The sequence below is a fragment of the Belonocnema kinseyi genome, chromosome 6, assembly GCF_010883055.1.
Source record: "Belonocnema kinseyi isolate 2016_QV_RU_SX_M_011 chromosome 6, B_treatae_v1, whole genome shotgun sequence".
Classification (NCBI taxonomy): domain Eukaryota; kingdom Metazoa; phylum Arthropoda; class Insecta; order Hymenoptera; family Cynipidae; genus Belonocnema; species Belonocnema kinseyi.
In genome coordinates this window covers 139,689,968-139,702,635 of record NC_046662.1, presented here as the reverse complement: position 1 = coordinate 139,702,635, position 12,668 = coordinate 139,689,968, and the positions used below count along the sequence as shown (strand labels likewise).

At 31.0% G+C, this 12,668-nt stretch overlaps 1 protein-coding gene across 1 annotated transcript in view; it reads left to right on the top strand.

The window, feature by feature from the left end:
• The first annotated feature begins 8,511 nt into the window (after positions 1 to 8,511).
• LOC117174095 overlaps positions 8,512 to 12,668 on the top strand; it is a 298,870-nt gene continuing 294,713 nt past the window's right edge. Inside the window, exon 1 of the mRNA XM_033362825.1 lies at positions 8,512 to 8,528. The gene's annotated coding sequence lies outside the window, so the exon portion shown is untranslated. The remainder of the gene's footprint in view (positions 8,529 to 12,668) is intronic.

The window sequence follows — 12,668 nt, the reverse complement described above, 5'->3', positions numbered from 1 at the left end:
TGGAAGAGGTCTTCTTCTTCAAAAGGTCAGGAATCACGAAGAAGTGGGCAAAGGAGCGTTTCTGTACAAAGCAGCGGAGGAGGCTGCTGAAACACTCGGACTTGACTTCAGTATTAGGGGTGAGCAAAATGCATCAAATCTTATCTATCTCGAGTACTCACTCCTGAAAGCCCGGATTAAGAAAGCACAAGAGAAAAACTTTCGTGAACAGCTCGTCGATAAGAGGATGCACGGTATCTTACACAGAAATGTGAAGAATCAGTCAATGTCTTGTGAGCTAACGTTTGCTTTCCTTAAATCGCCCGGATTGAAGTCTGGTACAGAGGGTTTCATCTTTGCATGCCTAGACGGTGTCATTTCCACCTTAACATACCGTCGCCCCATTTTGAGCCAAGACATTCTCGATGATAGCTGCAGGGCGTGCCATGCACACCCCGAGCATTTAGCTCACATACTATCTAGTTGTCCAACTCACGCGGGAACGACCTACATTCAAAGGCACAATGCGGCACTAAGAGTGCTTTATTACCATCTCTGTCACTCTTACGTCAATTGTCGAGAATGGGAAGTGCCGCATATACTGGAACCTTATATTCTCGACCATTGTTTCTGTTGCTCACTCGAGGCCTGACATGGTTCTTCTTGACTTCGAGAAGCGAACCATGTTCGTTATCGAATTTTCGGCACCAGTTGACAAAAACATCATAACCAAGAAGAATGAAAAGAAAGAGAGGTATCGAGACCTTATAAGGAAGTTGCAACGATTGTACCGGGAATATTCTGTTAAACTAATCGTCCTTATCATCGGCGCTCTTGGAGGTGCCAAGCTTTCACTTGCTAATCGCCTAAAAAGCATCTCTGCGTGTCAACAATATGCTGAAACACTTGCGGAAAATTTTTGGAAATTCTTTTTTTTTATTCTAAATTTATTTTTTAACTAAGAATGACACCATTCCATTATTTCTTAAAAATTCAACTATTCAGTTAACAACAACTCTGTTTTGATTGAGGATGCAAATATTTTCTTGCAGATTTTTTTGTTTTTAGTTGAACTTAACTGTTTTTTATTGCAAATTGAAATATTTTTTGCTCGCAATATCAGCCATTGCATTTTAACTCAACATTGATATATTTTGGCTTAAAAATCAATGACATTTCTGGTTGAACATTTAACTATTTGGTTAAATGTTTAACTTTTTTGTGAGAATTTAACTATGTTGTAAAGGTCTTTGATATCCGTGATATCTTTGTGAAAAGTTGAAATGCTTTTAAATATTTCGTAACCTTTTAAAATCTGGTGCGAACTAAAAACCCAGGTTCATTATAATTCTGAACCTTATTTAAAATCGACATTTTAAAACATATAATGTTTCTAATTTGTAAGTTGAATATAAAAAAAATATATGTACATTTTAACAGTCTATTTCAGCACAGAATAAATTGAAAACTTATGAGGTTATTCACAATATTAAAGGCTGTGCATTGCAATCTATAAAATGAATAGTGCAGTGTAGAAAAAGTGCCCTAAAATCTCTATGTTTATTCTACAATGAGCAAAAGATCAATTATATTTTGATAAAATAATGAATTAAAAATTCAAGGAATTTTCCTGGTTTCAAGGATTTCAAGGTCACTAGACACCCTAAATGATACTTGACCTCGATTAAAAATAATGAATTCACGAAATAATAACTCATGTCTACACTATATAGGTATACATTTATGTATATATGTATGTATGTATGGATGTATGTATGTATGTATTTCCTGTTATTTCCCGAATCCAGGCATACCACATAAGTCATATTTTTCACAATACTTTCGGAGAAATTACGCCTAAACGACATGTCTCGAAAAGCATAACAATCCAATCTAAGCATAACACACCATTTATAATTGTGAACAATGCTTTTATATAAAATAGTCGTAAGAAGTGAAAATAAAGTTTAACATTTTGAAAAGGCTCCATATGAATTATCGTCTGATCGAAGCATATCATGGAGATAGTTTCAAAATATACTGAAATATTGCTTTAGAAATTTTAATACTTTTAAAAACTAATATTTGACCAATTTCTTTTTATTGCGTCCCTTGCTTTCGCAAGCTTAGATATTTATAACTTTCTTTAAGAATTATTAAAACCCTTGGAAATACGTTGAAATTGTTCACATATGTTTAAAATGAAATGGAATATTTAAAAATATTATAAAAGATTGAAATTATATTTTACGACTGCATAAAAAATGTATTGAAGGACATTGATATTTGTTAAATCCCTCAAAATCTAAGTAAATAGCTGGTGAAAATGTCTTTGAAGTTTATAAAATACCCGAAAATCTTGAAAATTTCTTCAAATTATTGTAATCTCTTTTAAAGTTCTCGGAGTCTTTATAAATTTATAAATTTTAAACAATTCTATAAAAATATCAAGTATATATCGAAATTATCTCCACTTTATTTTTCGATGAGACGAAAATTGAGAAAGAGGATTTTCAAGGTCTCAAACTTTATTTCGACTCATCACGGTTAGTTAATGAAAAATTATTGTTAACGATTATTACTTGTGCGGTATGCTTGGATTCGTAAAAGAGTCAGGAACCTGGTAATAAGCGTTACATTCAGAAAAATTAAGAATTTCTATTTCTACGAATATGCAATTTTTCCTCCATCTGAAAATCCTCCAACGGGAACAGAAAAAGTGCAAATCCTATTCCTCTCAATCGACTTAATAAAATTTAACGAAAGCGTTTATTTAACCTTTGTTTTATTATTAAATCTTTCTAAACTTATAAATTCGAAAAGTATTCAAATTTATATTTATTTTCATTCCAATCATTTATTTAAACGTCTAAAAAAATGCATCAAAGAAATCTATTTAAATGTGTGAATTAAAATAATTTTAAATCTTGAGAGGTGGACTTGGATTGATTACATTTTCAAACCATATATTCCACATGAAGGAATTAAAACAATTTATTACACATATTTTTTGAACTTATTAAAAGGAATTAAATAATCTCGAAATCTGGACAATTTTGGGGAATAGAAGACATCTCTGTGAGGTTATCTGTCGGTATAATTACAAGGAAGAAAACACGTTCCCTTTTGGGGAATAGGAACCTATGTGGCTGAGATTGAAAATGTTGACCGATTTTTATCAACCTTTTTTTGATTTACTCAGAATAATATAAGGATGCTAATGCAGTATATTAAAATTTTTTAATTAATATTGTACAAAATTCGGATTTTTTTCCGCTGTGTCTAATCTCAAACAATGGAAAGATCTCGCGAAGCCGAAAACCATCCTCTCGACAAACTACCACCCGCCGCAAGGTTAGCGGTTTTCCAGACAATGCCTGATCCAAGGTGACGGTCTCCTTACGATGTCTTTCTCCCAGGCAATTTTTTTCAAACTTTTTTTACTACGTACCCTTTTTTTCTAAAAATATTCCAACTATGATTGGCTGTCAACATTTTTTTGTCACTAACAAGCTCCACTCTTTTGGGCGTGCTTATCATATTTCTGTCTCTCTCGCACACTCAACTGAGAGTTCCCATGCTAGTACATAGCCCTCTTAAAATGCCTTTAAATATTTTGTAGCTTTTTAAAATCTGGTGCAAACTAAAAACCAAGGTTCATTATAATTCTGAAACTGAATTGAAATCAAAATTTTGAACCAATAATATTTATAATTTGTAAGTAGAATATCACAAATAATCTAAATTTTAACAGTAATATATAAAATGTATGTATACGAAATGTACGTATAAATGTATTGATACTCATAATTGGAAATAAAACTTAATCCGTTATGTATTATAAAGCGTTTGCGTTATAATTATGTAGCATTATTTCAGGATGAAAAAATTATAAACAATAATGATATCTTTAAATAATTAATTTACTTCAATGTCAGAAATTATATTCACACTCTAACTGAATAGTTAAAAATAAGCATTCCGAGGCCAAATTTCAACTTTCTTTCAGAATAAAATTTACAAACGTGCCTCGAGTCCGATTGAATAACATTGCTACTGTATGCTCACAGCATGATGGTATTGTAGAAAAGGGTCTATCCATTCGCAAGTGTACGCCGCCTACTAATGGAATTTGGAGTAATGGATCCTCTTACTGTTTCCAATGAGGCTCAGCCGCCTTCCCCGTTGCACGCACCCACCCAGCAGCCATTAGTGCAGACGCCATGCCCGGTCCTGTCGGATGTTATGTCTCCAAAATATTGTGAGTCATTCGTATGCAGAATGATCTCCTGATTCCGAATCGGTGTGGTACGTCTTCGGCAGATTGTGCGTTCTCGAAATATTCACAATTAATCTATTTTTTAATTACTCCCGATTAATGATTTTCCATTAAACGTATTTCGATTTTTTTTCCTGCACTTTATTAGCTCATTACAGTAAGAATAAAAAACGTTGAAACATATTTGCCCTCCGATGAATATTTATTGCACAATAGAGGCCTCGAATTGGTTCCTCAGCCACCGTATTCGCCAGACCTGGCCCCCAGCGACTATTACTTGTTCCCTAACCTGAAGAGATGGCTCACCGGTAAGCGTTTTTACTCAAATGAGGAGCTCATGGCTGAAACTGAGGCGTATTTTGGAGATCTTCCGATCGAGTACTTTTCGGACGGTATCAAAAAGTTTGAAAATCGTTGGACTCGCTGTATCGACCTAAAAGGAGAGTATGTTGAAAAATAAAACCGACTTTGGCCAAGAAAACGTCTCCGTGTTTCATTTTTCAGGGACTTATCAGACTGCCTAGCATTTCTTTGCCGAATTATTTGCTTTCGCTGCAATATAGTAGACGGGAAGCTACCGTAAGAAGAGGCTTCATCTTCGTTGCGAGCGATGTAGTCCAGACGCCATACCCAGTCCTGTCGGATCTTATATGTCGCCAAAATATTTTGAGTGATTCGTATGCAGAATGATCACCTGATTCCGAATCGGTGTGGTACGTCTTCGGCAGATTGTGCGTTCTCGAAATATTCACAATTAATCAATTTTTTAATTACTCCCTATTAATGATTTTTCATTAAACTTATTTAGATTTTTTTCTGCACTTTATCAGCTCATTACAGGAAGAATAAAAAACGTTGAAACATATTTGCCCTCCGATGAATATTTATTGCACAATAGCAACTAATAAGCGACAAAATTGAAAAAAAAATTCTATCCGCCATATCTTCAAAAATATGATTTAAAAGAGAAATATTTTTTTAATTTATGAAAATAACAGCTAAAATGCACATTTTTTATGATAAAAACTATTTCTCTAAATTTAATACTTTCCTGGCAAAATTGAGTTTTATTGGGTGAAATTCTGCGGTGTGATAAAAATAAGTAATTTTTAATAAATTAAATTCATGTTAGAGACAATATTTTTCCTCAAATATATTGTTGCTGTTCCCAGACACAAAGTTTCTGTGAAATTGTGGTTGAAATTGTTTAAATTTAAGCAACGACGCATGAATAATCAATTACGGGGTTTCAAATACTAACAACTTTTCTACAAAAAGTTATAAATGTTTGAAATTTAGCATGATAATTCTCTTAAGTACCAGTAAAACAATGATGTTAAGAAAAAATTGTTTATACAAAAATTGTAACCTGTAGAACAATCTAAATTCCAATTATTTATCTATAGTTCTATATGCAGTGAGAACTTGGCACGAAGCTTAAACAATCTTAAATACTATTTAAAATTCAGTTATAGAATTTAAATTTCTTAATTTTTATTTATTTAATAGTTAGCAACTTTCCTTTTTTTGGGAGAGTTTGAAAATGGGGCTATAAGGGAGACCGTAAACTGGGAATGTTGCTAACGACCGGCCAGGTCAAAAACCGTTGGCGCCGAATCGTCGTAGATACCGAGCAAGGGTTGGGGGGCCACTCAGCCACAATATTATGCACTGACTTATTCTTCCAAGAAAACTGATTTAATTTTGAAAAGAAATTGTGTTTGGATAAGGTAAAAACTACTTTATTATTGTGTATGCAGTTACATATCGCGTCAGTATGTATAGTAATATCTCTAAATTATTTATCATTCATCTAATATATTTATGGTATCGTCGATGTGGCCATTTTAATCGAAGAAGAAAAACCTCGGAAATTTTATATATAATAAATATATAATATATTAAAAATGAAAGCACTCAAAGTGGAACTCTTGCTTTTTTTGTTTTTAAATAAAAAAATGTTATACTCAAATGCTCAATAATTTGCACGTATAAAATGGAAGTTAGATACTAACACTTTTCAATTAAACAATTTAAAATGAAATGCAGATATACTGCAAAATTTAGAATTTTTATCTTTTATAAACTATAGAGTTTAAAGATTCAAATTCATTTCCAAAAATATAAATCGGCGCTATCATTTTCACTGTTTTAAGTTGAACATTCAATCAATGAACGTTCAGATTTTCAAAATTCGGTTTTTTAAAGAAAGTTTAAGTTAGAAACATTAAAAATTCAAAAATTAACATTATTTAACTCAACACTTCTAAAATTAGAAGTTAAATTATTTTAAAGACTTTAAAACATCCTTGAAAACCTTCAACATTTTGTTTCAAAATCCAGAGAAATCTAGAATTTATTTAAACTTTTTCAAATTTCAAATAATTTTTTCAGAATTTATAAATATGTTTCAAAACTAATGACTTTTTTCATACAATTTTTAGAATATCCTGCTTATTATTTATAGGAAAAACTTGAGTCTCTTTAGGTTTTAAAAAGTTTCAAAATTAATGTAAAATTTAAAATGATTTTAAATAATTTAAACGAGTTGTATGTTCTGACAAAATTCGCCTATTCGTATCGAAATTGTCGAGCATTTGCTGCAGCCTTATTTAAAACAAAATGTAGATTTCTGCAAATTTCAAATACAAATTTTAGAAGCTTTTTAAGAATTCTAAAAGGCTTCAAAATAAAAAAAAAACCTTTTTTGAACATTCCAAGGAAAATATAAAATAATTTCTTATGTTAAAAAGTATTTTAAGAAAATATTTTCAAAGATTTTCACAAATTTCAACACAGAATCTGGAATACTTTAAAGGAATTTTTTTAAGTTACCAAAATTTTTTGAACATGCCAAGCAAAATTTGATTCATTTAAAAAGATATTTTTTAATTGTTCTTACAATTCAGAGTAAATTTTATAAATGTAAAAAATTCCTTCGAATATTCCACATTCTTTTCTACAATTTTGGAAATCTTTGAAAATCTTTTTAAATATTCTCTTAAAAGAATGAGAAAAAAATGAAGAATAATTTTTTATTTTCCGAAGAATCTTAAGGAAATGTTTTTATCATTTTGAAGCTTTTCGTCATTCTTAAACAACTTCTAAATTTTTAATTTGAAATCTGCAAAAATATACCGAAACTTCGGCACTAATAGCCGAATTATGTAGATACACACACTTCCTTTAAATCACTTCCAATTTTTTCTACCAAAATGAAAATTAAAAAAGTGAGATATTCCTAAGTAGAAGAAAAAATAGTTAAATGTCTCAACGATTCGAAGAAATATCTAATTTCTAAGTAAGTCTCCCATTACTTTATTGTTTTTTTTCTGAAACGTCTTCTAGTTCCAAAAGGAAACTTCACTCTAAGTTTTCTGTAAAATATTAACAACTGAATATAATTTTAACCCTTATTTAATTTTATTCTGATTCTAGTTATTCAAGGAAATAAAAGAAAATTATTTTTGTAGAAATTAATTAATTTCTTATTTCTTGAAACAGCAAAATAGGTTCACAGTGCCGAATTGACCCATGAACCCTTCTGTTAGCATTTTCTGTTTCCACGTCTATGGGGTCCGAACCAGCCGGCCAGATGAGCGCTTCCGAGTTTACAATGTCACTTATCGAGCCCATTGTCGAATTCTTAAAAAAAGGCAAGTTTATAGCTACTAAATAAATAAAAATTAAGAAATTTAAATTGTAAGACCGAATTTTAAATAATATTTAAGATTGTTTAAGCTTTGTGCGAAGTTTCCACTGCATATAGAAGTGTAGATAAATAATTAGAATTTATATTGTTCTACAGGTTACAAATTTTGTATAAACAATTTTTTCTTAACATCATTGTTTTAGTGGTACTTTAGAGAATTATCATGCTGAATTTCAAACATTTATAACTTTTTGTAGAAAAGTTGTTAGTAATTGAAACCCCGTAATTGATTATTCATGCACCTATGACCGACTTGGAACTGGCAGGTATGTCAGTATGCACCAAGCCTTCACGCGCTGTGAATTCTTTCTTTTTTATCTCCGTGTTTTATTGTTATCCGGTAGATTGCTCTGATTGGTTGCACGGTTTAAAGGTACGTTTGTTCTCTGAACGATATTTAGTGAATTATTTGTAAAGCAACTCAAAAATTTACTTCTGAACTAAGAATGTCATTACACGCGAATTAAGACATTTTTTCCCGAATCCTCTTCAGAAATTCATTTTGCCTTCAAAGCATCATACAATGAGTTTCAAACACATTCGAAAACCAATTTTGTAGTAAGTATTATATTTCCATATTACTTGAAAGTTTAATTGTTTATTGCAGATATCTGCCGTGATATTTAAGAAAACAGTATCTACAAAAACAGCAAACCGAGATAATCGAAGAAAACTGTTAAAATCATTATTCGTGTAGACCGCTCATTTGCAATTACTATTCAAACTGTTTTTTATCGTTCTTGGCTAATTTACGGTTGCTCTTCTTATTTCTGAAAAAATTAAATGAATTGTTAATTTGTTATAAAAAATGCAGATACTTCAAACAATGAGAACCGAAATTACGCAAAACCGCCGCATCTGTAGAAACTGCTTTCTTGCGAATACCGGGCCTCAGAAAGCAGCCTTGGCGTTCGCAAGCAAGCAGTATCTGCGAAAAATTTAAACTTACGGCGAATAATTAATAAATCGATATAAACACATGCTCGAAATAATTTTAAAAGTATATTTCAACAACTGGGCGAATTAAATATATTGCTCTCTTTTCACAATTTTTATATTTATTTGTGTTCATTTTGCAATTTGTAATAATTTTATTCGTAGATACTGCGCTTGCTGAGGTCCCACAATGTGAAGAAAGCAGTATCTTTGAACTACTTTCTTGCGTAACATCACGTCCTCTGAGACCCGGTCGGTATTAGACAAAAACGCAGTGTCTGAAAGATATTGCTTTCTTGTGTAATTTTGGTTGCCGTATTCGAGCCTCCGTGTTACAATTCTTGCGGTTACGGAAAATTTTCTGTAGATACTGTTTTCTTACCTAACACGACTCACCATAAATAAAAGATGCGTCTTTTTTGCAATAATTATTAAAAAATTATCTTTAATTTTATTCACAATTTAACATAACAATACACATAAACGGATGTATCTTTCTTTGCGATATAAAAACGATATAAAAAACTCATTTTCGATTTTTGGAGATACTGCTTTCTTTAATATCACGGCAGAATATAAAATGGCTTAGTTGGTGTTTGCCATTTTTATTTGTTATAGATAACAATTATAATTGTATGTTTATTGTTTATCATTGAAGTGGCTTATTTTGTTCCTAAAAATATTCTCTACAATGAATATTGTAAAAGTTAAACTTATGAATAATTTATACCATTCTAAAATAATAACTGGCAATAACTCCCAGAAACAAAACTATATAAACATCTTCTTAGTAATAGGAGCGTGGTAAAGTATATGTACAAGGAAAGATAAGATGGAAAATATCAAATAACTTATTTTTAATAAATAACTACCACGGCTTACGCTATTTATCTTTTTATGAAAAAGAATAAACTAAAAGCCTATCTTTTCTATGTTATACATATTTAATGAATGTTACAAAATATTTTTATAAAGGCGCCAAGGGATGAGTTCTATACATGTAACTGTAATTAATCTTTTATAATAGGATTTAAACAAATTTAATATTTTTTGGTAGCAAATGAAATTGAAATATTTTATTCCAAAATGAGCTCTTTTTGTTGAAAATTAATTTACACCTAATATTGAAGAATAGCATTTATTATGATTTTGTAATTCACGTTGATGATAATAATATTCTTTAAATAATTAACGTTGCATTTTTAAACCACAATTAATACAAAATCAGTAATTAATATATTCCTTTCTTTTGACTTCAAACGCATTTTTATGTGTTATTTGAACAACTATTCAACAAAATATTTAACAAAATTTCAAAGTAAAATATAATTTTTTTTGATAATTTACAATTATTCTACAATTATTGCATATTTACACTAATTACTTAACAGCTTATAACTTCAGTGCACGCGCATTATAATAATCAATGACCTTATAAGTAGAAAAACACACGAGCAGATAGGTAAGGCGGGTTCTGGACCACTTTTTTCCGTACGAATATCAAACTTGCGGCAAGAGCGCAGAAGGCTGTAAGATTGGTTTCGCTCCTTGTGTTGATTAACGAATCACAGTTTGAACGATCCACACAATCGATATTGGAAATCAATACTTAAAAATCATGGGAATGGATATTTTCAGCCCCAAAAATATGGAATATGATATGATATGCGATATCGCAATATTAAGGCTATTTAACACCTGCTATTCCCGAAATTGAAGTTTTTCACTTCAAAATAATATAATTTTTTATGTATTAAATGTTTATCGCAATGGTGGGTCATTGAAAATTTCCTAGATCTGCAACCACCCTCACGCTATTATAACAATTCTCGGTAAACAAAATTCCATTCTGATGACATCATAGTCGATTCCTGAAATTTTTATCTATGTGAACTAAATTATCTGCACGTTCTCCTTTGATATTTGCTGACAGGGGCGTCATATTTCATATAATGTTAAACAATTCTCAGTAAACAAAATTCCATTCTGGTGACATCATCGTCGATTCCTGGAATCATTATCTATGTGAAGTAAATTAATTAAATATTTTCCTTTGATATTTGCCGACAGGAGCCTCATATTTCATATAATGTTTAACACTTCTCGATAAACAAAATTCCATTCTGATGTCGTCATCGTCGATTCTTGGAATCCTTATCTATGTGAACTAAATTAATTAAACGTTCCCCCTTGAAATTTGCCGACAGGGGCGTCATATTTCATATAATATTAAACAATTTCTGGGGTAAACAAATTTCCATCCTGATGACGTCACCATAGTTCCAGAAATCCTTATCTACAGTGTTGCCATGTTTCAACTTTTTTCCGTACGAATAGCAATAAGTAAGACGGAGTCTGGATTGCTATGTGTGAGTGCATATCCGTGTTAGTTATAAGGTGTGCATCCGTGTGAGGCAGGTTAAGATTGATAGTTGGTACTAGGCGATGAGTGATCATCCCCTGATAAATGAGCCGCCAGAAGATATAATGATGTAAGTGGTATCATATTTTCTGTACATTGATGAATTTATCATTGAATATAATTGATTGTTATTGTCAATATAATTCTGAGAAATAGTCGGTGTCTTTGATGTTTTGTTGAAAACTTCAACAGAACTTTAACTAAAAACTTCTACCTTTATTGTTTTTAATGCGCAAAAGATGCACGTGTATAGGTGACATTTGATATGGAGGTTATGCATGGCATCCTGTTTTTGACTATTAATTTGATTCACTGCTTCCTGATAGATGAAACATTCTGTAGTCTATAATCAACCAGACAATTAAAATAAAGAAATATTCAAAGTCAATTAAATAGTTTAGGCGCAAGAAAAGTATCTAAAATTATAATAATAGGATTCCATAAGGTAGATCAAATGCTCAGGGATCCTTGTCGCTTTATTCTCGTATCAAGTAGCAAGCAAGCGAGAACTAGAGATACGTTAAAGATTTAAAATAAAAGTTTAAAAAATACAAAATATAATAAAATATTTGAAAATTTTTTCAATCATCCACTTCAGCTACTGTATAGTTTTTACAGAAATCGAGAATGATCAAATTTAGGGTTAAAATTCTTTTTATATAATGTTGAATCTTCTGAAACAAAAAAAGGTAGATATATATTACTATCAGAGACCATAGAAACCTACCTTATCGATAATCTGCAGCTGTGGTGATTCGTGCTATGTTTCCACAATAGTCTGAATGGCTTCATCAAATTATACTACGCAATTTTGTTGTAAACAACTTCCAGGTTATTTTTCGTGACGCATTATATTTTTTAAACTGCAAAAACTTTACATTTCAAACGTGTCTAGATGTGTCGATTATAATTTAGAACCTTCTAGAATATTTTAACAAAGAGGGGATATATTAATAGATAGAGATAGTAAATCATCTGCAGCATGTATATCTTAGGGAGAAAAATAGATGGAAAGGGAGAGAGAGAGCCATGTATTAAAAAATGTTTGAATTCAAAAAAAATTTTTGTAAAATTTGTAATATTGCAGAAGGCTTTACGATTGACCGACTCGAAAAATACTAGCAGATTTTTAAGAGGTCCTTTTACATACAGTGGATCACTGCAACAGATGTAGAATTTATTGATATAGCTAGGATGCGAAATAAACTATTAGCCATGAAGAAAGACTTTATATTTTGAACGTGTCTAGAAGTGTCGATTATAATTTAGAACCTTGTAGAATATTTTGACAAAGAGGGGATATATCAATAGATACAGACAGTAAATCATCTGCAGCATGT